At 45.1% G+C, this 26,879-nt stretch overlaps 10 non-coding genes across 10 annotated transcripts; 6 read left to right on the forward strand and 4 right to left on the reverse strand.

Annotated features, from left to right (window-relative positions):
• Positions 1-7,779: 7,779 nt before the first annotated feature.
• On the forward strand, positions 7,780-7,915 carry LOC140129317 (U8 small nucleolar RNA). Its single transcript, XR_011855511.1, has one exon. It is a non-coding gene; the product is annotated as a U8 small nucleolar RNA (small nucleolar RNA).
• An 880-nt stretch (positions 7,916-8,795) lies between these two features.
• On the reverse strand, positions 8,796-8,930 carry LOC140129297 (U8 small nucleolar RNA). The gene has a single exon (XR_011855492.1). It is a non-coding gene; the product is annotated as a U8 small nucleolar RNA (small nucleolar RNA).
• Positions 8,931-9,409: 479 nt separating this feature from the next.
• LOC140129302 (U8 small nucleolar RNA) lies at positions 9,410-9,544 on the forward strand. The gene has a single exon (XR_011855496.1). It is a non-coding gene; the product is annotated as a U8 small nucleolar RNA (small nucleolar RNA).
• A 1,638-nt stretch (positions 9,545-11,182) lies between these two features.
• On the forward strand, positions 11,183-11,317 carry LOC140129322 (U8 small nucleolar RNA). Its single transcript, XR_011855516.1, has one exon. It is a non-coding gene; the product is annotated as a U8 small nucleolar RNA (small nucleolar RNA).
• Positions 11,318-12,135: 818 nt separating this feature from the next.
• LOC140129313 (U8 small nucleolar RNA) lies at positions 12,136-12,270 on the reverse strand. The gene has a single exon (XR_011855507.1). It is a non-coding gene; the product is annotated as a U8 small nucleolar RNA (small nucleolar RNA).
• Positions 12,271-14,064: 1,794 nt separating this feature from the next.
• LOC140129301 (U8 small nucleolar RNA) lies at positions 14,065-14,199 on the reverse strand. Its single transcript, XR_011855495.1, has one exon. It is a non-coding gene; the product is annotated as a U8 small nucleolar RNA (small nucleolar RNA).
• A 716-nt stretch (positions 14,200-14,915) lies between these two features.
• LOC140129294 (U8 small nucleolar RNA) lies at positions 14,916-15,051 on the forward strand. Its single transcript, XR_011855489.1, has one exon. It is a non-coding gene; the product is annotated as a U8 small nucleolar RNA (small nucleolar RNA).
• Positions 15,052-20,413: 5,362 nt separating this feature from the next.
• LOC140129318 (U8 small nucleolar RNA) lies at positions 20,414-20,551 on the forward strand. Its single transcript, XR_011855512.1, has one exon. It is a non-coding gene; the product is annotated as a U8 small nucleolar RNA (small nucleolar RNA).
• A 3,031-nt stretch (positions 20,552-23,582) lies between these two features.
• On the reverse strand, positions 23,583-23,717 carry LOC140129307 (U8 small nucleolar RNA). The gene has a single exon (XR_011855501.1). It is a non-coding gene; the product is annotated as a U8 small nucleolar RNA (small nucleolar RNA).
• Positions 23,718-24,409: 692 nt separating this feature from the next.
• Positions 24,410-24,544, forward strand: LOC140129303 (U8 small nucleolar RNA). The gene has a single exon (XR_011855497.1). It is a non-coding gene; the product is annotated as a U8 small nucleolar RNA (small nucleolar RNA).
• The last annotated feature ends 2,335 nt before the right edge of the window (positions 24,545-26,879 follow it).

Genomic DNA, 26,879 nt, shown 5'->3' on the forward strand with positions numbered 1-26,879 from the left:
TTGAAAATTTAGGAACTTTTTTGGAGGTCATGAGTAGAAAAGCATCAATTCTGTACTGGATTTTTTACTTTTTTTTTTTGGTGTTCACCGTATATCCTAATAATCATGTTATCTTTATTCTATGGGTCGATACGATTACGGGGATACTAGACATGAATATTTTTTCTTATGTTTTACTAAATTTGCCAAATAAAGCCCTAATGTGGGGAAAAATCTATCATTTTTGCTTCGCCGTCTTCCAAGTGGCATAACATTGTTACGTTTTTGGCTACAGAGCTGGTTCATGGCTTGTTTTTTGCGGGACATTTTGTTCTTTGCAACAGTATCATTCTGGAGTACATATGTCTTGTTGATCACTTTTTATTGCATTTTTAGTGGGATATAATAGGTAAAAATCATAATTTTTGGCGGGTTTTTAACTTTTTTTTTACGGAGTTCATCATATGGGTTCAATATTTATTTAGTTTTATTCTTAAGTGGGAAAATTTATTAGGGGTTTGATTTCAATTAGGCACAGTCTGCCATTTACTTTTTATTTTAAGTTTATTTTTTCATAACTCAGCGTCATCTCATCTGGCATAGCAGTGTGCTTTCATACTTGGCTAGAAAATAGCCATAGGAGAATCCAAACGGCTTACTTAGGCCTACAATAGCGTTATATATATTTTATTTCTGGTTGATCTGCTGGCGGCTGTCCTTGTTATAGTGCATCTACTACCATATTGTGAGGAATTTGTAGTGAGACTTGCGACCGTTGTGTTTAGCGCTTACTGACGCACATATCCATCGCAAAGACTGAAGTGGGAAATTTATTAGGGGTTTGATTTCAATTAGGCACAGTCTGCCATTTACTTTTTATTTTACGTTTATTTTTTCGTAACTCAGCGTCATCTCATCTGGCATAGCAGTGTGCTTTCATACTTGGCTAGAAAATAGCCATAGCAATAGGATAGCATCGTTTGGTTTTAAAAACTAAAAAATACAAAAAAAAAAAACACAAAAAAACACAAAAAAAAGTTAAAAAAAAATTAAAGTTATAACTTTAATTTTCAAAATGTTTAACCCGAGGGCTAGGGGTAGAGGACGAGGGCGGGGACGTGGGCGTCCAACTACTGCAGGGGTCAGAGGACGTGGTCCTGGGCGGGGTGAGACACCACCTGCTGATGAGGGAGCAGGAGAACGCCGCAGAGCTACACTCCCTAGGTTCATGTCTGAAGTTACTGGGACTCGTGGTAGAGCACTGTTGAGGCCAGAACAGTGCGAACAGGTGATGTCGTGGATTGCCGACAATGCTTCGAGCAATTTGTCCACCAGTCAGTCTTCCACGCAGTCCACCCATGTCACCGAAATCGGCACTCCTCCAGCTCCTGCACCTCAGCCTCCTCCCCCCCAGGCTGCCCCCTCCCAGGAAAATTTGGCATTTGAACCGGCATACTCTGAGGAACTGTTTTCTGGACCCTTCCCACAGTCACAAACCACTTGTCCGGTTGCTGCTGAGCAATTTTCCGATGCCCAGGTTTTCCCCCAGTCGCAGTCTGTGGGTGATGATGACCTTCTTGACGTAGTGGAAGAAGTGTGTAAAGAGGTGTCCGACGATGAGGAGACACGGTTGTCAGACAGTGGTGAAGTTGTTGTCAGGGCAGGAAGTCCGAGGGGGGAGCAGACTGAGGGATCGGAGGATGATGAGGTGACAGACCCAAGCTGGGTTGAGAGGCCGGGTGAACACAGTGCTTCTGAGACGGAGGAGAGTCCTCGACCAGAACAGGTTGGAAGAGGCAGTGGTGGGGCCAGACGGAGAAACAGGGCCAGAGCAGGTGCATCAGCGCCAAATGTGTCACGTAGTGAAGCTCCCGTGGCTAGGGCTCCCGCGGCGAGGGCTAGATTTTCATAAGTCTGGAGGTTCTTTAAGGAAACACCGGATGACCGACCGACTGTGGTGTGCAACCTTTGCCAAACCAGGATCAGCAGGGGTTCCACCACTACTAGCTTAACTACCACCAGTATGCGCAGGCATATGAATGCTAAACACCCCACTCAGTGGCACCAAGCCCGTTCACCTCCGGCCGTGCACACCACTGCTCCTTCCCCTGTGTCAGCTGATAGTCAGCCCCCTGCCCAGGACCCTGGCACAAAAACCCCATCGTCGCTCTCCATACCCCAGACGCTGGAGCGGAAACGGAAATATAGTGCAACCCACCCGCACGCCCAAGCCCTTAATGTCCACATCTCCAGATTGCTTAGCCTGGAGATGCTGCCCTATAGGCTAGTAGAGACCGAGGCCTTTCGCAACCTCATGGCGGCGGCCGCCCCTTGGTATTCGGTCCCCAGCCGCCACTACTTTTCCCAATGTGCCGTCCCAGCCCTGCACCAGCACGTGTCAGACAACATCATCCGTGCCCTAACCAACGCCGTTTCTGACAAGGTCCACCTGACCACGGACACGTGGACGAGTGCTGCCGGGCAGGGCCACTATATATCGCTGACGGCACATTGGGTTAACTTGGTGGAGGCTGGGACCGAGTCTGACCCTGCGGCTGGTCATATACTGCCGACGCTGAGGATTGCGGGGCCTACCTCGGTCCAGGTGTTTCAGGCATACTATGCCTCCTCCTCCTCCCACCCCTCCTCCACCTCCTCCTCCGAACTACCATCCGTGGGCATGGCGCCATCAGTCGGTAGCTCTAGGCACAGCAGCAGTGCCGTCGCTAAGCGACAGCAGGCGGTGCTCAAACTGCTGAGCCTAGGCGATAAAAGGCACACCGCCCAAGAACTATTACAGGGCATCACGGCACAGACTGATCTGTGGCTGGCACCGCTGAACCTGAAGCCAGGCATGGTTGTGTGTGACAACGGCCGTAACCTGGTGGCGGCTCTGCAACTCGGCAGACTGACACATGTGCCATGCCTGGCCCATGTGTTAAATCTGATAGTTCAGCGTTTCCTCAAGACATACCCCAATCTGTCTGATTTGCTCACGAAGGTGCGCCGCATCTGTGCGCATTTCAGGAAGTCCAGCCCAGATGCTGCCACTCTCAGGGCAGCGCAGCGCCGCCTCCAACTGCCCGCTCACTGACTGTTGTGCGACGTGCCCACGAGGTGGAATTCAACATTAACCATGTTATCCAGAGTTTACCAGCAGCGCAGAGCGATTGTAGACTGCCAGATGTCAACTTCCACCCGAACTGGTAGTCAGGTCAGTCAGCTTCCTCAAGTCTACAATGAGGAGTGGACGTGGATGTCTGATATCTGTCAGGTGCTGAGTAACTTTGAGGAGTCAACACAGATGGTCAGTGGCGATGCCGCCATCATCAGCCTCACCATCCCGCTGCTTGGCCTGTTGAAAAACTCTCTGATCAGCATGAAGTCGGAAGCTTTGCGCTCGTTACAAGAGAAGGGGGAAGAAGATTCCCTTGTTGATAGCCAAAGCACCCTTAGGTCTGTTTCTCAGCGCATATCGGAGGAGGTGGAGGTGGAGGAGGATGAGGAGGAAGAGGAGGAGAATGTTGGCGAGACACAAGAGGGGACCATTGTTCAGTCCTTCACTGTTCAGCGTGTATGGGCAGAAGAAGAGGAGTTGGAGGAGTTAAAGGAGGAGGAAATGGACAGTCAGGCCAGTGAGGGGAGTGAATTCTTGCGCGTTGGTACTCTGGCGCATATGGCAGATTTCATGCTAGGCTGCCTATCCCGTGACCCTCGCGTTCAAAGAATTTATTCCAGCACCGATTACTGGGTATTCACTCTCCTGGACCCACGGTACAAGCAAAATCTTTCCACTCTCATCCCTGGAGAGGAAAGGAGTGTGAGAATGCATGAATACCAGCAGGCCCTGGTGCACAAGCTGAAACAGTATTTCCCTTCTGACAGCGCTAGCAGCAGAGTGCGTAGTTCTGCGGGACAAGTAGCGAGGGAGAGTAGGCGAGCAGGCAGCTTGTCCAGCACTGGCAAGGGTACGCTTTACAAGGCTTTTGCCAGCTTTATGTCACCCCAGCAAGACACTGTCACCTGTCCCCAGTCTCGGCAGAGTAGGGCTGATCTTTACAGAAAGATGGTGAGGGAGTACGTAGCTGACCATACCATCGTCCTAAATGATCACACAGCTCCCTACAACTACTGGGTTTCAAAGCTGGACATGTGGCACAACTGGCGCTGTACGTCTTGGAGGTTCTTGCCTGCCCTGCCGCTAGCGTGTTGTCCGAGCGGGTTTTCAGTGCAGCTGGTGGCATCATCACCGATAAGCGTACACGCCTGCCGACTGACAGCGCTGACAGGCTGACGCTTATTAAGATGAATAAAGCCTGGATTTCTCATAATTTCCAATCTCCACCAGGTGAAGGAAGCTCAACCTGAATAATTTATGCACTCCTCCTCCTCCTCCTCATTTTCCTCCTTCTCCTCCTCTTTGTACACTAAAGCAGAGGAAACTGGCTATTTTTTGACAGGGCCCACTGGCTCTAGCTATAGTACTTTATGCATTTAATTTTTCTGGAGGGCCACCTACCCGGTCCTCTGTTTTAAACAATTTTTGGGAGTGCCACATACAGGCACTCAATCTATTCAATTTTTCTGGAGGGCCACCTACCTGCTCCTCTGGTTTGAAAACTTTTTTGGACTGCCACATACAGGCACTCAATCTATTTCATTTTTCTGGAGGGCCACCTACCTGCTCCTCTGGTTTGAAAACTTTTTTGGACTGCCACATACAGGCACTCAATCTATTCAATTTTTCTGGAGGGCCACCTACCTGCTCCTCTGGTTTAAAAACTTTTTTGGACTGCCACATACAGGCACTCAATCTATTTCATTTTTCTGGAGGGCCACCTACCTGCTCCTCTGGTTTGAAAACTTTTTTGGACTGCCACATACAGGCACTCAATCTATTTCATTTTTCTGGAGGGCCACCTACCTGCTCCTCTGGTTTGAAAACTTTTTTGGACTGCCACATACAGGCACTATCCAAATTAAATTGTCTCCATAGCAGCCTCCACACGTTGTCTCCATTGCTACCTCCAAAAGTCGTCCATATAGCTGCCTCCATACATCGTCCCCTTATCAAACGAGGTGTGTCAGGCAGAAATTTGGGTTGTTTTCATGGATTCCATATCAAAGTTGTTAACTTTGTCGCCACCCTGCTGTGTTATCCACAAAATATACTGGCAAACTTTTACCATTTACGGATATTATTTCAGCGCTTCTTGCGCATCTGTTTACATTCCCCTCACCCGCCATATCCCAAACTTATAAGAACGCTACTACACTTAACTTGGTGCAGGCTGGGACCGAGTCTGACCCTGGGGCTGGTCATATACTGCCGACGCAGAGGATTGCGGGGCCTACCTCGGTCCAGGTCTAAAAGGCCTACTATACCTCCTCCTCCTCCCACCCCTCCTCCACCTCCTCCTCCTCTGAATTACCATTCGTGGGCATGGCGCCATCAGTCGGTAGCTCTAGGCACAGCAGCAGTGCCGTCGCTAAGCGACAGCAGGCGGTGCTCAAACTGCTGAGCCTAGGCGACAAAAGGCACACCGCCCAAGAGCTATTACAGGGCATTCCACATCAAACTTGTTAACTTTGTCGCCACCCTGCTGTGTAATCCACAAAATATACTGGCAAACTTTTATCATTTACGGATATTATTTCAGCGCATCTGTTTACGTTCCCCTCACCCGCCATATCCCAAACTTATAAGAACGCTACTACACTTAACTTGGTGCAGGCTGGGACCGAGTCTGACCCTGGGGCTGGTCATATACTGCCGACGCAGAGGATTGCGTGGCCTACCTCGGTCCAGGTCTCAAAGGCCTACTATACCTCCTCCTCCTCCCACCCCTCCTCCACCTCCTCCTCCTCCGAATTACCATCCGTGGGCATGGCGCCATCAGTCGGTAGCTCTAGGCACAGCAGCAGTGCCGTCGCTAAGCGACAGCAGGCGGTGCTCAAACTGCTGAGCCTAGGCGATAAAAGGCACACCGCCCAAGAGCTATTACAGGGCATTCCACATCAAACTTGTTAACTTTGTCGCCACCCTGCTGTGTAATCCACAAAATATACTGGCAAACTTTTATCATTTACGGATAATATTTCAGCGCTTCTTGCGCATCTGTTTACATTCCCCTCACCCGCCATATCCCAAACTTATAAGAACGCTACTACACTTGATCTTATACAAAAGGTTCTTAGAAGTGCTGTTTGGGGAGTAGCCTAGAGACAGGGGCTTGGATTGGCGAAAGCTCGCCTGGCAGCGGAGCGCCAGCTCCATGCCAAGATCCAACTAACATAGTTTTAACTGCAGCACCTTTAATCTACTACTAGTTCACTGCCTCCATACATGGTCCCCTTATCAAACGAGCTATGTCAGGCAAAATTTTGGGTTGTTTTCATGGCTTCCATGTTAACTTTGTCGCCACCCTGCTGTGTAATCCACAAAATATACTGGCAAACTTTTATCATGTACCGATATTATTTGAGCGCTTCTTGCTCACCTCCTTTGGTTCCTCTCTGCCACCCATTGGTTTGAGTCCATTTAGGGTATGTCGCCATGCCACTCTCTAGCCTGCCGCTGCTGCCGCTGCCTCTGCATGCCGTCCCCTATAGTGTCAGGGTCAATTATTGGATGTTTTAGATGCTATCTAGCCTCATTCTGTCACTCTGTCATGGCCATGCTGTTGCCCATAATTTTGGCATAATGGTGCATTTAAGCAGCCTCAGAGGCATCCATGCATGCTGCCCCTGCTGTTTCCTGTCCATTTCCGTGGTGTTTCCATCCTTTTCTGAGGTTCCCAGGTGTTTGGCCAAGCTTCCCTGTGCAGAGCCTTGGTCCCCTTGAAAAATGCTCGAGTCTCCCTTTGACTTCAATGGGGCTCGTTATTCGAGACGAGCACTCGAGCATCGGGAAAAGTTTGTCTCGAATAACGAGTACCCGAGCATTTTAGTGCTCGCTCATCTCTAATGGTGACATTATTTGGTTTGTCATGGACCAAGATTGGAATTGTTATAGTGAAGATAGTAATTTATGAAGCAATCTAAAACTAAAGATATCATTGTCTCTTATATCTCTAGTGGTGATATTTGAAACACTATTAGTATGTGGTATCTTTTACATATGATGTTGTGCAAGGGGCCCCGCATCGGCTGCTGAGCTGAGGGGAGGGGGGGCATCCTATATAAGGTGCTCCATACCACGGGGACCCTTAATCTGGCCCTCGACATGGCTAGTTGCCAGAGGCACCAATTTGCCAGTTTGCTTGTTCAGCATCCAATCCGGCAAATTGTCCTGGTCTTGTGGCTGAACCTTTTACAGGAACGTCAGGTCTGCTCATCTCTACCTGAGACACAGAAATAAAAGACAGAGCCGGTCCTATTCCTGCTCATTTTGTCTCATTACCTCTCGGCAGACATTTTCAAAGGTCATCGGCGCATGAGCAGATCTTACCCACAGATGACACAAAGGGTTAAACAGAAGACTATGGGATCGTTGTTTTTATCCGGTGTAGTTTGTGTGCAGGTGTCCTTAGACATATACATTGACTATACGCTGCCCTCGTGATGCTTTACATTCTGCTGTCAGGTCAGAGAAGCCAAAGGGAAAAGCAGAATTGCAGTTTTTATTTTTTATAACTGTAAGTGAAGAGTCAATAAAAGTTCTTCAATAAGTTCTGTGTCTCCTATAATAACCACAGTGACTGGTGTATAATAGCTGCACATGTAGTATATATCACACCTCTCCCTGATGTAGCTGGGGGTCTCTATGTGTGTGCCCCCCGCTCAGCCCATCCCCCTGTATTATAAGTGAGGGTATTCCTTACCTGTTCCTCCACATGGGGGCGCAGTACATGATGAATGGAGGAGGCTGAGTGTGTGATTACACAAGACTCCTGCACCCCTTATCCTGACAACATGAGGGGTGTCAACTTCTGATGCTGGAGCCTAATTAGGATTTAAATATCTGCAGTGTATTTTGTTACATGGTTATAATAACTGTTTTATTTATTATGCTTTATAAGTTTACTAGATGTGAATTAGCAGAGCTTTCTAGTTGCTTCAATTATTTTTATTTGCAATAAAATGAAGGAAAATGATGCTAAAAAAAAAAAAAAATTCTGAAGTGTAATAAATTAAAGAAAAATGAGTCTGTGTGCAACCAATAAAGCTGTACATCAGAGCTCCCGCTGTCTTACAGCCATTGCATCAGTGTTGGGCTGCGTTCACATGTAGCGTTTTAATTGCCTTTTGAGGCACAATTCCAAGGGTGCAGCGAGGAGCTTGGATGGATTGCATTGTGTTACTATTGTGTTTACAAAGTGTTAACATGGTGCTTAATACTATGTTTAAAGCAATGTTGAAGGGGTTGTCCATCTAGAGGTGGGTTGGGGGGGGGGGGCAGTAAAAAAAAATAAATAAAGTGTTCTCACCTTCGTCGCTTCCAGTCTCCCGCTCCCCTGTCTATCATAGCCGTATCCCAGGTGTAGGCACGTACCATACCACCAACTTGTATCGTTTGATGTTGATTTTTGATGCATCGGACAGCAACGAAGTAGACTGGGAGCACCAGAGGTGAGTACACATTCATTTTTTTTTTTTACAGCTCCCGCTCCCTTCCCCCCAGCCAACCTTTATATTTTTTTTAAAGGGGTTGCACAACCCCTTTAACACAATGTCAATGTAAACACAATGTTAACATGCTGCAACAAGGTCAAGCTACTCTTTGCAGCCTGTGAATTAAGCTTCAAAGTGTAATGGTACCCACTAATTTCAAGTAAAGCTCCTTTGTGGAGGGATTTACTTTCACTTGATGCAGTATCAGAAGGTGCCCCCCTCATGTTGTCAGGATAAGGGGTGCTGGAGTCTTGTGTAATCACACACTCAGCCTCCTCCATTCATCATGTACTGCACCCCCATGTGGAGGAACAGGTAAGGAATAACCTCACTGATAATACAGGGGGATGGGCTGAGCGGGGGGCACACACATAGAGACCCCCAGCTACATCAGGGAGAGCTGAGCTGTCATCTCTATCGTCTATCAGGCAGCGCCCCCTACTGATATCCTCCTCCATCACTACGGTCCCCTCCTGTGCAGCCTCCTCCTCCTCCTGTTTTTTTTGCGAAAACCAGCTCATAAGATGCTAAAAGTAGAGCAGGTCCTACCAGAGGGGGTACACACCTACATGTCTGTGTGCTCAGTTTACAATCCTTCATCCTGGTGGTACACATGGGTTATATATTGGGCACTCAATGGTTCCTCACCTATGCTGTATATGTTCTAATTTTCTATGTTTTGACCTTATAGTCCACTGGCAGCATGTAATATCAGTAGGGGGCACTAGATGACAGAGATGTATTATATATCCCACCTCTCCCTGATGTAGATGAGGGTCTCTATGTGTGTGCCCCCCGCTCAGCCCATCCCCCTGTATTATCAGTGAGGTTATTCCTTACCTGTTCCTCCACATGGGGGCGCAGTACATGATGAATGGAGGAGGCTGAGTGTGTGATTACACAAGACTCCTGCACCCCTTATCCTGACAACATGAGGGGGGCACCTTCTGATACTACACTTTTATCTTTGTCTCATACCATACAAATTGTTTTCAGATTTTGACCCATCTGCATAAAGTTTGTACATTCTTTTTGTGTTTGCATGGGTTTCCTCCAAGATTCCAAAACACTGATAATTGATAAGATTGTGAGCCCCATTGGGAACTGGACTGATTTGTGCAGCGCTGCGTAATCTGTGTGCGCTATATAAATAATGGAATTATTATTATTGTTATTACACTACCCCCACCCCCTGCCCCTTGCAGCAGAGTCCAAAAATACATAAGGCTCCATCTCTATTGCTCCGCCAAAAGATATAATGCCCCCACCCTCAGACTGCGCTCACATGTAGTGTTTGAGCTGCACTTTCAAACACTATTCAAAGGCTTAAAAGAGCAGTGTGGCCTTGTCACAGCTTGTTACCATTGTGATAAAGGGGTTGTCCAACTTAAAAAAAAAAAATCCTCACCACTGACGCTCCCAGTCTCCGGCTCTGCCGTCTGATGTATCAGATTCAGGTACAGGTGACGGGTGGGCGAGCCAGGCGGGGGGAAGTTGTTGGAGCTTAGCGTACTCCACCCGGGACACGGCTACGATGGACAGGGGAGCGGGAGACTGAAAGTGATGAAGAAGGTGGGAACATTTTTATTTTTTTTACAGCACCCCCCCCCCCCCAACCCGCCTCTAGATGGACAACCCAGTCTGAGATGATTCCAGCTTTATGACATGACGCATTATCCTGCTGAAAGTAGCCATCAGATGTTACAGGGTACATTGTGCTCATAAAGGGATGGACATGGTCAGCAACAATACCCAGGTAGGCTGTGGCGTTGTACCAAGGGGCCCAAAGACACCATGACACCACCACCACCAGCCTGACCCGCTGATACAAGGCAGGATGGATCCGTGCTTTCATGTTGTTGACGCCAAATTCTGACCCTACCATCCGAATGTCGCAGCAGAAATCGAGACTCATCAGACCAGGCAACGTTTTTCCAATCTTCTACTGTCCAATTTCGATGAGCTTGTGCAAATTTTAGCCTCAGTTTCCTGTTCTTAGCTGAAAGGAGTGGCACCCGGTGTGGTCTTCTGCTGCTGTAGCCCATCTGCCTCAAAGTTGGACGTACTGTGTGTTCAGAGATGCTCTTCTGCCTACCTTGGTTGTAACGGGTGTCGATTTGAGTCACTGTTGCCTTTCTATCAGCTCGAACCAGTCTGCCCATTCTCCTCTGACCTCAACAAGGCATTTCCGCCCACAGAACTGCCGCTCACTGGATGTTTTTTCTTTTTCGGACCATTCTCTGTAAACCCTAGAGGTGGTTGTGCGTGAAAATCCCAGTAGATCAGCAATTTCTGAAATACTCAGACCAGCCCTTCTGGCACCAACAACCATGCCACGTTCAAAGGCCACAAATCACCTTTCTTCCCCATACTGATGCTCGGTTTGAACTGCAGGAGATTGTCTTGACCATGTCTACATGCCTAAATGCACTGAGTTGCCGCCATGTGATTGGCTGATTAGAAATTAAGTGTTAACGAGCAGTTGGACAGGTGTACCTAATAAAGTGGCCGGTGAGTGTATATCCCACCTCTCCCTGATGTAGCTGGGGGTCTCTATGTGTGTGCCCCCCACTCAGCCCATCCCCCTGTATTATCGGGGAGGTTATTCCTTACCTGTTCCTCCACATGGGGGCGCAGTACATGATGCATGGAGGAGGCTGAGTGTGTGATTACACAAGACTCCTGCACCCCTTATCCTGACAACATGAGGGGGGCACCTTCTGATACTGTAGCCTAATTAGAATCACATAAGGATTTAAATAACTGCAGAATAACTTGCTACATGATTGCAATGATTTTTTTTTTTATGAGTTTCTAAATTTTGAATTATCAGAAATTATTTAGTTGTTCCAAAAGTTTTAGTTTGGAATATAGAATCTTCATAAATGAATGAAATTGATGTTAAAAAGGAAAGATTTTTTTTTTCTGAAGTGTAATAAATTAAAGAAAACTAAAGTTGTGTGTAGCCAATAAAGCTCCAGAGCTTCCGCTGTCTTACAGCCATTGCATCAGTTTTGGGCTGCGTTCACATGTAGCGTTTTAATTCCTGTTTCAGGCACTATTCAAAGGATGCAGCGAGGAGCTTGGCCCAATTGCAGTTTGTTAATATTGTCTTTACAAAGCGTTAACATTGTGTTTATTACTATGTTTAATACAATGTTAATGGGGTTGTCCATCCAGAGGTGGGTTTGGGGGGGAGGGCTGTAAAAAAAATAAAAATGTTCTACTTTATCGCTCCCAGTCTCCCTCTTCCACGTCCAACGTAGCCGCCTCCCGGGTGCAGAAATGCTCAACTCCACCAACTTCTCCCCCCCCTCTCCCGCCTGGCATGTCCACCCGCCGCCTGTACCTGCATATGATATATTGAACGGCAGCGCGAGAGAGCGGGAGCATCAGAGGTGAGTTTTAAATGGGTGCAACATATTCAGACAGCACGGTGGACACAATATTTGCTATGAGTCCCAATCATTTTTAGTTGGATATTTGGTGATATTTATTTTCCTTTGATGCTTCAACAAATGTACTTAAACACAACAATGCAGTATCAGAAGGTGCCCCCTTCATGTTGTTAGGAGAAGGGGTGCAGGAGTCTTGTGTAATCACACACTCAGCCTCCTCCATTCATCATGTACTGCGCCCCCATGTGGAGGAACAGGTAAGGAATAACCTCACTGATAACAGAGGGCAATGGGTTGAGCGGGGGGCACACACATAGAGACCCCCAGCTACATCAGGGAGAGGTGGGATATATAATACATCTCTGTCATCTAGCGCCCCCTACTGATATTACACGCTGCCAGTGGACTATATGGTCAAGACATAAAAAATCAGAACATATCTTTAGGATCTGATCACATGAAAATGGAAATCTTACTCAACCTTAACCTTCTGTATTGACCAATATATCAGCGCTCCTATCAGGGCAGAGGACGGACTCGGACATGAATGCAGGTGGGAAGAGGATTTGATTTCCATCATACAGTTCAGGATTTCACCCAAATACGATATAAGTGAGGGTCCATTTCCAGAATAATATATAACATTTTTAGTAGTTTCAGAGAACATGAACCGCAGACTGCTCAGTGTCTTGTATGGACAACACTGCTGGGGATGGGACTCCTTACATCAAAATGATCGATGCTGTTTAGCAGCAGGGACTCTTTACATCATCGGTTGCTGTGATGTAAAGAGTCCCATCCCCAGTAAAGTTATCGGTCCTGGACGCCAGAGGTTCTGAGATTGATGAGACTAAAAAGGAGTCTTGTGTAATCACTCAGTCTCCTGCACTTCTGTGGGTCAACATCATCTCCTCCTGTATCTTCTTCAGGTCCAAAAAGTATACTTCCTGCAGCACGTTATTGGACATCTACCACCAGGATGAAGGATTGTAAACTAAACAAATTGAAATACTGGTGTTTGCCCCCTCTGGCAGGATCTGCTTTCTATGCACTTGTTATATACATACCTGCATGTCAGTGTGCTTGATTTACAATCCTTCATCCCGGTGGTAGATTTCCTTTAAAGGAAATCTTTCAAAAAAGTTACTACACTCCTCTTTATCCCGATTGCGGTGCTTGTCTTTGCTGATTTTGACAAGCCAGGATCAACTGAAAAAAAAAAAACACATCCCGGAGGGTGGGGATGAGATCTTACATTCCTCACTGTCCTGTGGGAAGACAAATGGTCAGTTGTGGTGTGAGGAATACATTTGTGTGGCACAGTGTGGTCAGCGATAGTGTGAGGGATTTATATACAGTATATGGGTGGTATATATGATATACAGTACAGACCAAAAGCTTGGACGCACCTTCTCATTCAGAGTTTTATGTATTTTCATGACTATAAAAATTGTAGATTCGCACTGAAGGCATCAAAACTATGAATTATCACATGTGGAATTATAGACTTAACGAAAAAGTGTGAAATTACTGAAAATCTGTCTTATATTCTAGGTCCTTGTGCTGTGATTACTGCTTTGCACACTCTTGGCTTCTCTTGATGAGCTTCAAGAGGTAGTGACCTGAAATGGTGTTACAACTGTCTTAAAGGAGTTCCCAGAGATGCTTAGCACTTGTTGGCCCTTTTGCCTTCACTCTGCGGTCCAGCTCACTTCAAACCATCTGGATTGGGTTCAGGTCTGGTGACTGTGGAGGCCGGGTCATCTGCCATAGCCCTTACACAGCCTGGAGGTGTTTGGGGTCATTATCCTGTTGAAAAATAAATGGTGGTCCAACTAAACGCAAACTGGATGGAATAACAGCCGCTGCAAGATGCTGTGGCAACCATGTGGTTCAGTATAATCCCCAATAGTGTCACCACCACACCTCCCCCTGGCTTCACAGTGGGAACCAGGCATTAACAAAAGTTTTCTATGGCACTCAATCATTTTTTGTAAAGCTCCAATGTGGATACTTAGCAGTATTTACTTTTCCTTGATGCTTCTACAATTTTACTTAAATACAACAATGCAGTATCAGAAGGTGCCCCCCTCATGTTGTCAGGATAAGGGGTGCAGGAGTCTTGTGTAATCACACACTCAGCCTCCTCCATTCATCATGTACTGTGCCCCCATGTGGAGGAACAGGTAAGGAATAACCTCACTGATAATACAGGGGGGATGGGCTGAGCGGGGGGCACACACATAGAGACCCCCAGCTACATCAGGGAGAGGTGTGATATATACTACATCTCTGTCATCTTGCGCCCCCTACAGATATTACATGCTGCCAGTGGACTATATGGTCAAGACATAATAAATTAGAACATATTCTTAGGATCTGATCACAAAGAAATGGAAATCTTACTCAACCTTAACCTTCTGTACTGACCAATATATCAGCGCTCTTATCAGGGCAGGGGACGGACTCGGACATGAATGCAGGTGGGAAGAGGATTTGGCTACCTTTATAAAGTTTAGGATTTCACCCATATACGACATTGAGGAACAGTTGCCCCCTGAAACTCACAGCCGTGTGCATGAGCCCATAGAAGCCCATGAGGATGTGTCCTCGCTGTAGAATATACTACTAACACGTCCTCATATTCTCATCCTGTGCAGGTGTCCTTAGACATATACATTGACTATACGCTGCCATCGTGATGCTCTACATTCTGCTGTCAGGTCAGAGAAGCCAAAGGGAAAAGCAGAATTGCAGTTTTTGTAAGTTAAGAGTTAATAAAAGTTCTTCAATTAGTTCTGTGTCTCCTATAATAACCACAGTGACTGGTGTGTAATAGCTGCTCATGTATTATATATCCCACCTCTCCCTAATGTAGCTGGGGGTCTCTATGTATGTGCCCCCCGCTCAGCCCACTCCTCTGTATTATCAGTGAGGTTATTCCTTACCTGTTCCTCCACATGGGGGGCGCAGTACATGATGAATGGAGGAGGCTGAGTGTGTGATTACACAAGACTCCTGCACCCCTTATCCTGACAACATGAGGGGGGCACCTTCTGATACTGCATTGTTGTGTTTAAGGGGAATGGTTGAATAATTTCTCCAACAAGCAAATACAGCCAAATATCCACTTTGGAGCTTTACTAAAAATGATTGGGCCCCATAGCAAATTTTTGTTAAAGGCCCTTTGTGTCCGTCGTGCTGTCTGTATATGGTGCACTTCTTTAATAACATTAACCTGTTGGCGCTCAGCATTGATATATCGGAAGCAGCGCTGATGCCAGGTGTAACATGTGGCCGACACCCGCGGTCAGAGTGGGCTCCGATCGCGGGTGTTTAACCTGTTAAATGGCGTCCGCGTGACCGCATCATTTAGCATGCCTTTGGGGTGTCTTTCCCCCACGATCGGTCCCCCCACACTGTTTGGGGGGGGGGGTGCGCCGATCATTGCTATGGTAACTCTGGGGTCCAATCTGGCAGTGTAGGCGGTGCCTGATAGATGGCGTCAGTGACATATAGGCTGTGTGTATGTGTATGTGTATGTATGCATGTGCATAGGCTGACACTTCTAATACCCTGCAATACATCAGTATTGCAGAGTATTATCATGAACAGCAAATCAGATGATTGCTTTTTCATGTCCCATGGTGGAAATAGTAAAAAAGTTATACAAAAAAGTTATTCAATGAAAAATAAAGTAATAAATCAATAAAAATGCCCATAAGCCCCATAACATATAAAGAGACATATAATGCTAAAAAAAAGTCTAAATCATAACACAAACCCCACATATATAGTATCACCGCGTCTGTAACAATCCGTAGAATAAAAGTAAATCATAATTGAACCCGAACGATGAATGCCATTAAAAAAACTGTTAAAAAATAAAAACCCGCCAAAAATTATGATTTTTACCTATTGAATCCCACAAAAAAATGCTATAAAAAGTGATCAAAAAAACATATGTACCCCAGAATGATACTGGTGCAAAGTACAACATCTCGCGCAAAAAACAAGCCATCAACCAGCTCCGTGGGGGGTCTCTGAACTCGGGAGAAATTGCATAACAAATTGTAAGATGACGCGTGACATCAAATTAATTTATCCAGACATTTCAAAAATTATGAAAATGTAAAGTAAAAACTCACAAAAATATCGGAAACACCTAAAAACCGTAACTTTTATTAATTCCCTTTTTAAAAAAAAAAAGAAAAAGAAAAAATAATTTTTTCTTGGACATTTGTCCCATTAATGATAACAACATGTAGTAGTAGTCTCCTGGTAGGTTCAATATTCGTTGGGCCAATTGCAGACCCAGGACTCTATTTATTCCATAGATATGGATACACTCATAGTATATGTCTTTATGACATGAATCACATAGACCCACTTACCCTACGCGTTTCGGCGCTGGGGTAGTGCGGCTCCTCAGGGGTCTTACTGTGGGAAAGCGAAAATAGTCTTCTCACAGAGTTAACAAGCTTTACAGCAAAAATAGTAACAGTGTATCAGGATGGCACTCGTCCAATTTATACATACATCAGAGGTTCTTATATATAGTATTGCCCTTACGGTTAATTGTAAATAATACCAACTCGTTTACACCATTATGTGTTGATAATTATAAGATGGTACCACATAGTTAATAAACACCTAAACCAAAGGAAACAATTGTAAAGTGCATCTGTGTCTCTCCATTAACCTCATACACGTGTCAGTGCAGGATAACCATCTATTTTCGGACCCAACATGAAACAAGCTCAAGTAGTTTTTGTATCGTCCAAAACATAACTATAAATTGCACCCTTGCCCATATAGGGATTGATTAATCAACATTTAATTCACAGTATCAAAATTCATAGGGGATAGATATATACAAGAGAAAGAAGGATTTCAAACAATCCATAGATATTGCACTTGCTACAGTGTTTCAAAACCTAAGTGCTGTTGTGCAGAGGATCAGAAACTGTAACATTGTGCTACATTGCACATATCCCTTAGCCCAGTGGTGGCGAACTTATGGCACGGGTGCCAGAGGTGGCACTCAGAGCCATTTCTGTGGGCACTCAGGTTATCACCCCAGGACAGAGTTCACCAGACAGAAACAAATCCATCAAATCTTTCTGCAGTCCCAGGCAACTTTAGAGATGCTGCTCTCAGCGCTATTTTTAAGCAACAATTCATTGACTGTTTGGTACTGCGGGAAAAGTGAGAAGGCGTGGACAGGGCTGCAGTATCTTTTTGAGGTCCCCCTGCTGGACCCTTCATTCTTTCTCTACAGAGAGACCCTGGTGAGAAGCTACAACAAGTCTGAATTTGTACTCTTTCTTTCAACTGTATTGGTTGCCTCAGGGGGCCAATACGATTGAAAGATGTGGAAGAACAAGTAGCAATACGTTACTGCTTAAAATGCCATTTTGGCACTTTGCGATTAAAAAAGCGGATTTTGGTTGTAACTTGGGCACTCGGTCTCTAAAAGGTTCGCCATCACTGCCTTAGCCTCTAGTGACATCCACAAATAGTGTTACATGTAATATCTTTGTAACAACACCTGAAAGGTAAAGGATGGTAGAATACTTAGCTTGCATGTGTAGGTAACGACGCCTGGACACGATTGTTTGGAGGTTAATGGAGAGATACAGATGCACTGTACAATTGTTTCCTTTGGTTTAGGTGTTTATTAACTATGTGGTACCATCTTATAATTATCAACACATAATGGTGTAAACGAGTTGGTATTATTTACAATTATCCGTAAGGGCAATACTATATATAAGAACCTCTGATGTATGTATAAATTGGACGAGTGACATCCTGATACACTGTTACTATTGTTGCTGTAAAGCTTGTTAACTCTGTGAGAAGACTATTTTCGCTTTCCCACAGTGAGACCCCTGAGGAGCCGCACTACCCCGAGCGGCGAAACGCGTAGGGTTAGTGGGTCTATGTGATTCATGTCATAAAGACATATACTATGAGTGTATCCATATCTATGGAATAAATAGAGTCCTGGGTCTGCAATTGGCCCAACGAATATTGAACCTACCAGGAGACTACTACTACATGTTGTTATCATTAATGGGACAAATGTCCAAGAAAAAATTCTTTTTTCTTTTTCTTTTTTTTTTTTTTAAAAAGGGAATTAATAAAAGTTACGGTTTTAAGTGTTTCCGATATTTCTGTGAGTTTTGATTTGAATTAGTCGGAAACAAAGATATGTTGCCTTGCTGACGGACTGAGTGTCAGGCTCTGTGATTTCTCGAAAATGTAAAGTAGACAAATGGGAAATGTTATTCAGCAACTTATTTAGGTGGTAAATCTATCTGCCTGAAAGTGCTATGATTTAGAATTTTCGAAAAATGGCAAATTTTTCAAAAAAATTCATCGATTTTTTTTGTAAATAAACGCACAACTTATCAGCCAAAATTTACCACTAAAATGAAGTACAACATGTGAGGAAAAAAAAAAATCTCAGAATCGTATTGATAAGTAACTGAGTTCAAAAGTTATAACCGTATAAAGAGACGCAGGTCAGAATCCAAAAAATGGGGCTGAGCCTTAAGCTACAAAATGGCTGCGTCCTTAAGGGGTTAATGGAATCATAGTCACATCCAGTAATGTGCCCACAAAGTAAAATGTCAATTTTGGTGGCTCTACGTAGAATAATACCCCCTTATTTCTGTCTAATACTTATATTGACCCCCCCCCCCCCTTGCTTGCAGGAGGCCCCAGACATACATAACTCTCCATCTCTATTGCTCCCGAAAGATAAAATCCCCCCCCCCCTCCCTCCCCCCTCAGACTGCGGTCACATACAGTCTTTGAATTGAACTTTGAAATGTAATTCCAAGGCTCCAAAGAGGATCGTGGCCTTGTTGCAGCTTGTTAAAAAAGTAAAAATGTAAAAATAACGTACTCCCCTCCGACGATCCCGGTCTCCCGCTCTGTCGTCCGATGTATCAGATTCAGATAGAGGCGATGAGTGGGCGTACCAGGCGGGGGGGGGGGGGGGGATATTGGTGGAGCTCAGCGTGCCTGCATCCGGGACACGGCTACAATGGACAACATCATGGGAGACTGGGAGCAACGAAGAAGGTGAGAACTCTTATTTTTTTTTTACAGCCCTCCCCAACCCACCTCTAGATGGACAAGCTCCTCACTGCACCCTTTGAATTTTGCTTCAAGGCAATTGAAACGCTACATGTGAACGCAGCCCAACACTGACGTAAGACAGTGGGAGCTCGGATGTCCAGCATTATTGGTTGCACACAGACTCATTTTTCTTTAATTTATTACACTTCAGAAAAAAAAATCTTTTTCAACATCATTTTCAAAAATTTTGGAGCATTGACATTTAGGAAATTAAAAAACATCAAAATTAAAATTGTCATTATAACCATGTAGCAAAATATGCTGCAGATGTTTATATCCAGATGTGATGCTAATTAGGCTCCAGCATCAGAGGAGGGGGGGGGGGGTAATATAAGTATTGGACAAAGGTAAGGGGACATTATACTACGTGGGGGCCACCAAAAATGGCATTTTACTTTGTGGGCACAAAGTGGTTGTGATTATGACTCAAAAATATGATTAAAGGGGTGCATCATAATCACACAGCACCCTGTACACATTTACTACTAAAAGTTTGTTGTCCAATAACTTCTATGCAGATACATGGTGAGGTTTACTTTATCTTCATAGAGAAAACCTGCACTAACTTCACCCAAATACAGCAATGCAGTATCAGAAGGTGCCCAATGGCCCAATGAGGCTAGCAGAATAGAATTCCCTGCTGTTTGTTTTTTATAGGGACTAATTAGAACTTTTTCACCACATTCCTCCGGTATGGATTACTGGAGGAGAAAAGAAAGAGATCCTCCCACTGGGACATATATATATATTTACAAGGGAGGGGGGAAATCTCACCTCCACTTGCAAATAGTAACGTCAAACAATAAAAAATGTATGCTCAAGGAGAAATTCTACAACTAATAAGAAGTACTCTGACAGAGTACTGTATGTCTCCACGGCATCAGCTTTTTTTTGGTGGACCCGTAGACTTCTATTACCTTCTGTTGCCGAAATAGAACGGACCGGCTTCAAAACTTTTCCCATGAACAACGGATTAGTGAAAACACCCATAGAAATCAATGACTGTTTGAGGCATTCGTGGAAATCACAGAAACATGGATGTGAAAAATAACGCCATTGTGAACGAGCCCTTAAATGGTTTTGCAGATTATTAATATTGAATTATAATATTATTGGCTGAATTGCCTGGAAACTGCCCTGGCACGTAATATCATAGCGATAATTCTATGTCAGTGCTGTCTAATGACAGAGATGTATCATATATCCCACCTCTCCCTGATGTAGCTGGGGGTCTCTATGTGTGTGCCCCCCGCTCAGCCCATCCCCCTGTATTATCAGTGAGGTTATTCCTTACCTGTTCCTCCACATGGGGGCGCAGTACATGATGAATGGAGGAGGCTGAGTGTGTGATTACACAAGACTCCTGCACCCCTTATCCTGACAACGTGAGGGGGGGGCCACCTTCTGATACTGCATGATTGTAGTTTCTGTATAAACTAAGTTATTGAGTGCAAAATACATGCTGAAAACTTCACCTCTGCTTATACTTGTGATATGAGAAAAAAACAAACACTGTAGTTACCTCTTCTATACTGCAATGCTCCAGCATTGGCTTCGTGCACCTGCGCTGTCCATTGCTTGGCATACACTATGATGTCAGCGGGGACACGGAGCCCATGCCGGAGCATCGTGGTATGGAATAGGACCTGCCTGGGGGCGTCGCAAGGTGAGTGCAGTGTTTATTTTTTTTTCCTACAGGAATTATGTTGCGTGCAGGGGCTGGGCAGGCTACATAGCACAGGGTTCTGGGCGGGCTGGCAGTATATATACTAAAGGGGGCTGGGCAGGCTATATACTACGGGGGGCTGGCAGGCTATATACTACAGGGGGATATATATCATACAGGGGGCTGGGCAGATTGCATACTACAGGGGGCTGGCATGCTATACACTAGAGGGGGCTGGCAGTCTATACACTACAGGGGCTGGCTATATACTGGGAAGCTGTGGCCAATGCATTTCCCACCTTCGGCTTATACTCAAGTCAAAAGGTTTTTCCAGTTTTTTTGTGTTAAAATTGGGGGTCTCGGCTTATGATCGGGTCGGCTTATACTCGAGTATATACAGTAAGTGAAATTAGTGAAGCATTTCTCCATCATGGGAAAGTAAACGTCATCACTTATCTGCATAGGAGCTTTATAAGAAATGATTGGACCGTGTGGCTCTTTGTTTTTGGCTCTCTGCACACTGGCATGTGCACCCATTTTATACCATTTTTGGAGACATAGTTACATACACTAATGTGCCCACATAGTATAATGCCCCCTTATCTTTGTCCGATACTTATACTACCCCCCCCCCCCTCCCCCAGCAGCCCCTTCTGATGCTGGAGCCTAATTAGCATCACATCTGGATATAAATATCTGATATAAATAATGTCTTCAAAAATGATGTTAAAAAAGAAAGATTTTCTATAGTGTGATAAATTAAAGAAAAATGTGTGTGTAGCCAATAAAGCTCCAGAGCTCCCGCTGTCTTACAGCCATTGCATCAGTGTTGGGCTGCGTTCACATGTAGCGTTTCAATTGCCTCAATTCAAAGGATGCAGCGAGGGAGTCCCTGGGTTATGTACAAGATAAGATCCATAGGTTTGTTCTTAAGTTGAATTTGTATGACCAATGATTATCCATAAAGCTTCATTACAGACACCTTACAGCTGATTATTGCAGTCTGGGACTATAGTAACATCCAGAGACTTCACCAGAGGTCACAGGGGGTAGAGGGGTCCGTCTATAACTAGGGGTCGTCTGTAAGTCGGGTGTCCTTATGTAGGGGACTACCTGTATTGTGTATACAAAGCATTAACATTGTGTTTAATACTATGTTTAATGCTACGTTGAAGGGGTTGTCCATCTAGAGGTAGGTTGGGGGGGGGGGCCTGTAAATAAAATAAAAATGTTCTCACCTCCTTCGTTGATCCTAGTCTCCCGCTCCCCTGTCCATTGTAGCCGCGTCCCAGGTGCAAACACGATAAGCTCCACCAATTTCCTCCCGCCTGGCACATCCACCCTTCGCCTGTACCTGCGTCTGATACATTGCTTGGCAGATCGGGAGACCGGGAGCGCCGGAGGTGAGTACATGTCCATTTTCTTTACAGCTCCTCTGGCCCACTTCTATAATTATTAAAAAGTTGGACAACAACAATGTTAATGTAATGTAAACACAATGTTAACAATCTGCGACAAGGCCAAGCTCCTCCTTGGAGCCTTTGAATTACATTTCAAAGTTCAATTCAAAGTCTGTATGGGAACGCAGTCTGAGGGTGTGGGGGGGGGATTTATCCTTCGAGAGCATTATACTATGTGGGCACATTAGTGGATGTGACTATGACTCCATAAATGCTATTAAAGGGATGCATCCTATTCACACAGTGCAGGGGACACAGATTACAGTCATTACCAAAAGTTTGCTATGGGGCTCAATCATTTCTAGTAAAACTCCTATGTGGAGAGATTTCCTTTCCATTGATGGAGAAATACTTCAGTAACTTCACTTACATACAACAATGCAGCATCAGAAGGTCTTGTCTTTGCTGATTTTGACAAGCCAGGATCAACTGAAAAAAAAAAAAAAAAAAAAAAACATCCCGGAGGTTGGGGACGAGATGTTACCTTCCTCAGTGTCCTGTGGAAACAGAATGTGATCAGTTGTGGTGTGAGGAATATATGTGGGGGGCACAGTGTGGTCAGTTGTGGTGTGAGGGATTTATATACAGTATATGGGTGGTATATATGATATACAGTACAGACCAAAAGCTTGGACGCACCTTCTCATTCAAAGAGTTTTATGTGTTTTCATGACTATAAAAATTGTAGATTCGCACTGAAGGCATCAAAACTATGAATTATCACATGTGGGATTATAGACTTAAAAAAAAGTGTGAAACAACTGAAAATCTGTCTTATATTCTAGGTCCTTGTGCTGTGATCACTGCTTTGCATACTCTTGGCTTCTCTTGATGAGCTTCAAGAGGTAGTGACCTGAAATGGTGTTACAACTGTCTTAAAGGAGTTCCCAGAGATGCTTAGCACTTGTTGGCCCTTTTGCCTTTACTCTGCGGTCCAGCTCACCCCAAACCATCTGGATTGGGTTCAGGTCTGGTGACTGTGGAGGCCGGGTCATCTGCCATAGCCCTTACACAGCCTGGAGGTGTTAGGGGTCATTATCCTGTTGAAAAATAAATGATGGTCCAACTAAACGCAAACTGGATGGGATAGCAGCCGCTGCAAGATGCTGTGGTAACCATGTGGTTCAGTATAATCCCCAACAGTGTCACCACCACTACACCGCCCCCTCCTCCTGGCTTCACAGTGGGAACCAGGCATTAACAAAAGTTTGCTATGGCGCTCAATCATTTTTAGTAAAGCTCCAATGTGGATACTTGGCAGTATTTACTTTTCCTTGATGCTTCTACATTTTTACTTAAATACCACAATGCAGTATCAGAAGGTGCCCCCCTCATGTTGTCAGGAGAAGGGGTGCAGGAGTCTTGTGTAATCACACACTCAGCCTCCTCCATTCATCATGTACTGCGCCCCCATGTGGAGGAACAGGTAAGGAATAACCTCACTGATAATACAGGGGGATGGGCTGAGCGGGGGGCACACACATAGAGACCCTCAGCTACATCAGGGAGAGGTGTGATATATAATACATCTCTGTCATCTAGCGCCCCCTACTGATATTACACGCTGCCAGTGGACTATATGGTTAAGACATAAAAAATTAGAAAATATCTTTAGGATCTGATCACATGAAAATGGAAATCTTACTCAACCTTCACCTTCTGTACTGACCAATATATCAGCGCTCTTATCAGGGCAGAGGACGGACTCGGACATGAATGCAGGTGGGAAGAGGATTTGGCTTCCTTCATAAAGTTTAGGATTTCATCCATATACGACATTGAGGAACCGTTGCCCCCTGAAACTCAGAGCCGTGTGTATGAGCCCATAGAAGCCCATGAGGATGTGTCCTCGCTGTACAATATACTACTAACACGTCCTCATATTCTCATCCTGTGCAGGTGTCCTTAGACATCGTGATGCTCTACATTCTGCTGTCAGGTCAGAGAAGCCAAAGGGAAAAGTAGAATCGCAGTTTTTGTAAGTAAAGAGTTAATAAAAGTTCTTCAATAAGTTCTGTGTCTCCTATAATAACCACAGGGACTGGTGTGTAATAGCTGCTCATGTATTATATATCCCACCTCTCCCTGATGTAGCTGGGGGTCTCTATGTGTGTGCCCCCCGCTCAGCCCACCCCCCTGTATTATCAGTGAGGTTATTCCTTACCTGTTCCTCCACATGGGGGCGCAGTACATGATGAATGGAGGAGGCTGAGTGTGTGATTACACAAGACTCCTGCACCCCTTATCCTGACAACATGAGGGGGGCACCTTCTGATACTGCATGGTTATATTTAAAGGAAACCTACCACTTACAAGTGGTAGGTTTAGACACATATACATGGCACCAGCTCAGGGTGAGCTGGTGCCCGAGCATATTTTTGTTAGGGGAACAAAGCCCCTATCGCTGTTTTATAAGTTATATTGACTTATAACACCATGCCCGTTCGTGCGCCGGATTCTAAAGTGCTGGAGAGCCGGTGACGTCACTGAGCTCTCCGGCACACGCGCGCCTGCGCAACTTAGCACGGGGAAACAGGCCGTGCTAAGTTGCGCAGGCGCGCGTGTGCCGGAGAGATCGGTGACGTCACCGGCTCTCCAGCACTTTAGAATCCGGCGCACGCACGCACGCGCATGGTGCGCCGTGCCCAAGTGCGGTGCGCCGAGTTGTAAGTTAATATAACTTATAAAACAGCGATAGGGGCTTTGTTCCCCTAACAAAAATATGCTCTGGCACCAGCTCAGGGTGAGCTGGTGCCATGTATATGTGTCTAAACCTACCACTTTTAAGTGGTAGGTTTCCTTTAAGTAAAATTGTAGAAGCATCAAGGAAAAGTAAATACTGCTAAGTATCCACATTGGAGCTTTATTAAAAATGATTGGGCCCCATAGCAAGTTCTTGTTTAAAGGGAACCTACCACCATGAATCTACCTATAAAGGTAGATCAGGTGGTAGGTGGATGTAAGGGACGTGAGGAGAGCTCTTTTTAGAGCTAATCCTCACGTCCCCGCTAACTTTTGGGAAACTTTATTGACCTAATATGTAAATTTCGTTATGCGGCTACTGGGGTGTGGAGTAGCCGGCACGAGGCTACACAGCGCGGCTACTCCACGCCCCAGTAACCAGTTGTGTGCGGCGCGCAGCTCCTCGGAGCTGGGACTGCTCAGCTGAACGCCGCACGCAACAGGGTAGGAGGAGTAATGTGGCTACTGGGGCGTGGAGTAGCCGCGCTGTGTAGCCTTGTGCCGGCTACTCCACGCCCCAGTAGCCGCATAACGAAAATTACATATTAGGTCAATAAAGTTTCCCAAAAGTTAGCGGGGACGTGAGGATTAGCTGGCTGTATATGGTGCACTTCTTTAATAACATTAACCTGTTGGCGCTCAGCATTGATATTTCGGATGCAGTGCTGATGCCAGGTGTAACATATGGCTGACACCCCAGTGTAACACCCGCGGTCAGAGTGGGATCCAATCGCGGGTGTTTAACCCGTTAAATGGAGTGGCCAGCGTGACCGCCGCATTTAGCATGCCTTTGGGGTGTCTTTCCCCCACGGTCGGTCCCCCCACACCGAGCAGTGTAGGCAGTGCCTTAAAGATGGCGTCCGCGACATATAGGCTGTGTGTATGTGTATGTATGCATGTGCATAGGCTGACACTGCTAATACCCTGCAATACATCAGTATTGCAGAGTATTATCATGAACAGCAAATCAGATGATTGCTTTTTCATGTCCCATGGTGGAAATAGTAAAAAAGTTATACAAAAAAGTTATTCAATGAAAAATAAAGTAATAAATCAATAAAAATGCCCATAAGCCCCACAACATATAAAGAGACATATAACGCTAAAAAAAGTCTAAATCATAACACAAACCCCACATATATAGTATCACCGCGTCCGTAACAATCCGTAGAATAAAATAAATCATTATTGAACCCGAACGATGAATGCCATTAAAAAAACTGTTAAAAACCCGCCAAAAATTATGATTTTTACCTATTGAATCGCGCAAAAAACAAGCCATCAACCAGCTCCGTGGGGGGGGGGTCTCTGTACTCGGGAGAAATTGCATAACAAATTGTGACGCGTGACATCAAAATAAATTATCCAGACATATCAAAAATTATGAAAAAGTAAAGTAGACAAATGGGAAATGTTATTCAGCAACTTATTTAGGTGGTAAATCGATCTGCCTTAAAGTGCTATGATTTAGAATTTCGAAAAATTGCAAATTTTTCAAAAAAAATCATTATTTTTTTTTTTTGGTAAATAAATGCAAAACTTATCAGCCAAAATGTACCACTAAAATGAAGTACAACATGTGGGGGAAAAACAATCTCAGAATCACTTTGATAAGTAACAGTGTTCAAAAGTTATAACCATATAAAGAGACGCAGGTCAGAATCCAAAAAAATCGGGCTGAGCCTTAAGCTGTAAAATGGCTGCGTCCTTAAGGGGTTAATGGAATCATAGTCACATCCAGTAATGTGCCCACAAAGTAAAATGCCAATTTTGGTGGCTCTACGTAGAATAATACCCCCTTATCTTTGTCTAATACTTATATTAACCCCCCCCCTCCCCCTTGCAGGAGGCCCCAGACATACATAACTC

This window comes from Engystomops pustulosus, chromosome 4 (genome assembly GCF_040894005.1).
Source record: "Engystomops pustulosus chromosome 4, aEngPut4.maternal, whole genome shotgun sequence".
Lineage (NCBI taxonomy): Eukaryota > Metazoa > Chordata > Amphibia > Anura > Leptodactylidae > Engystomops > Engystomops pustulosus.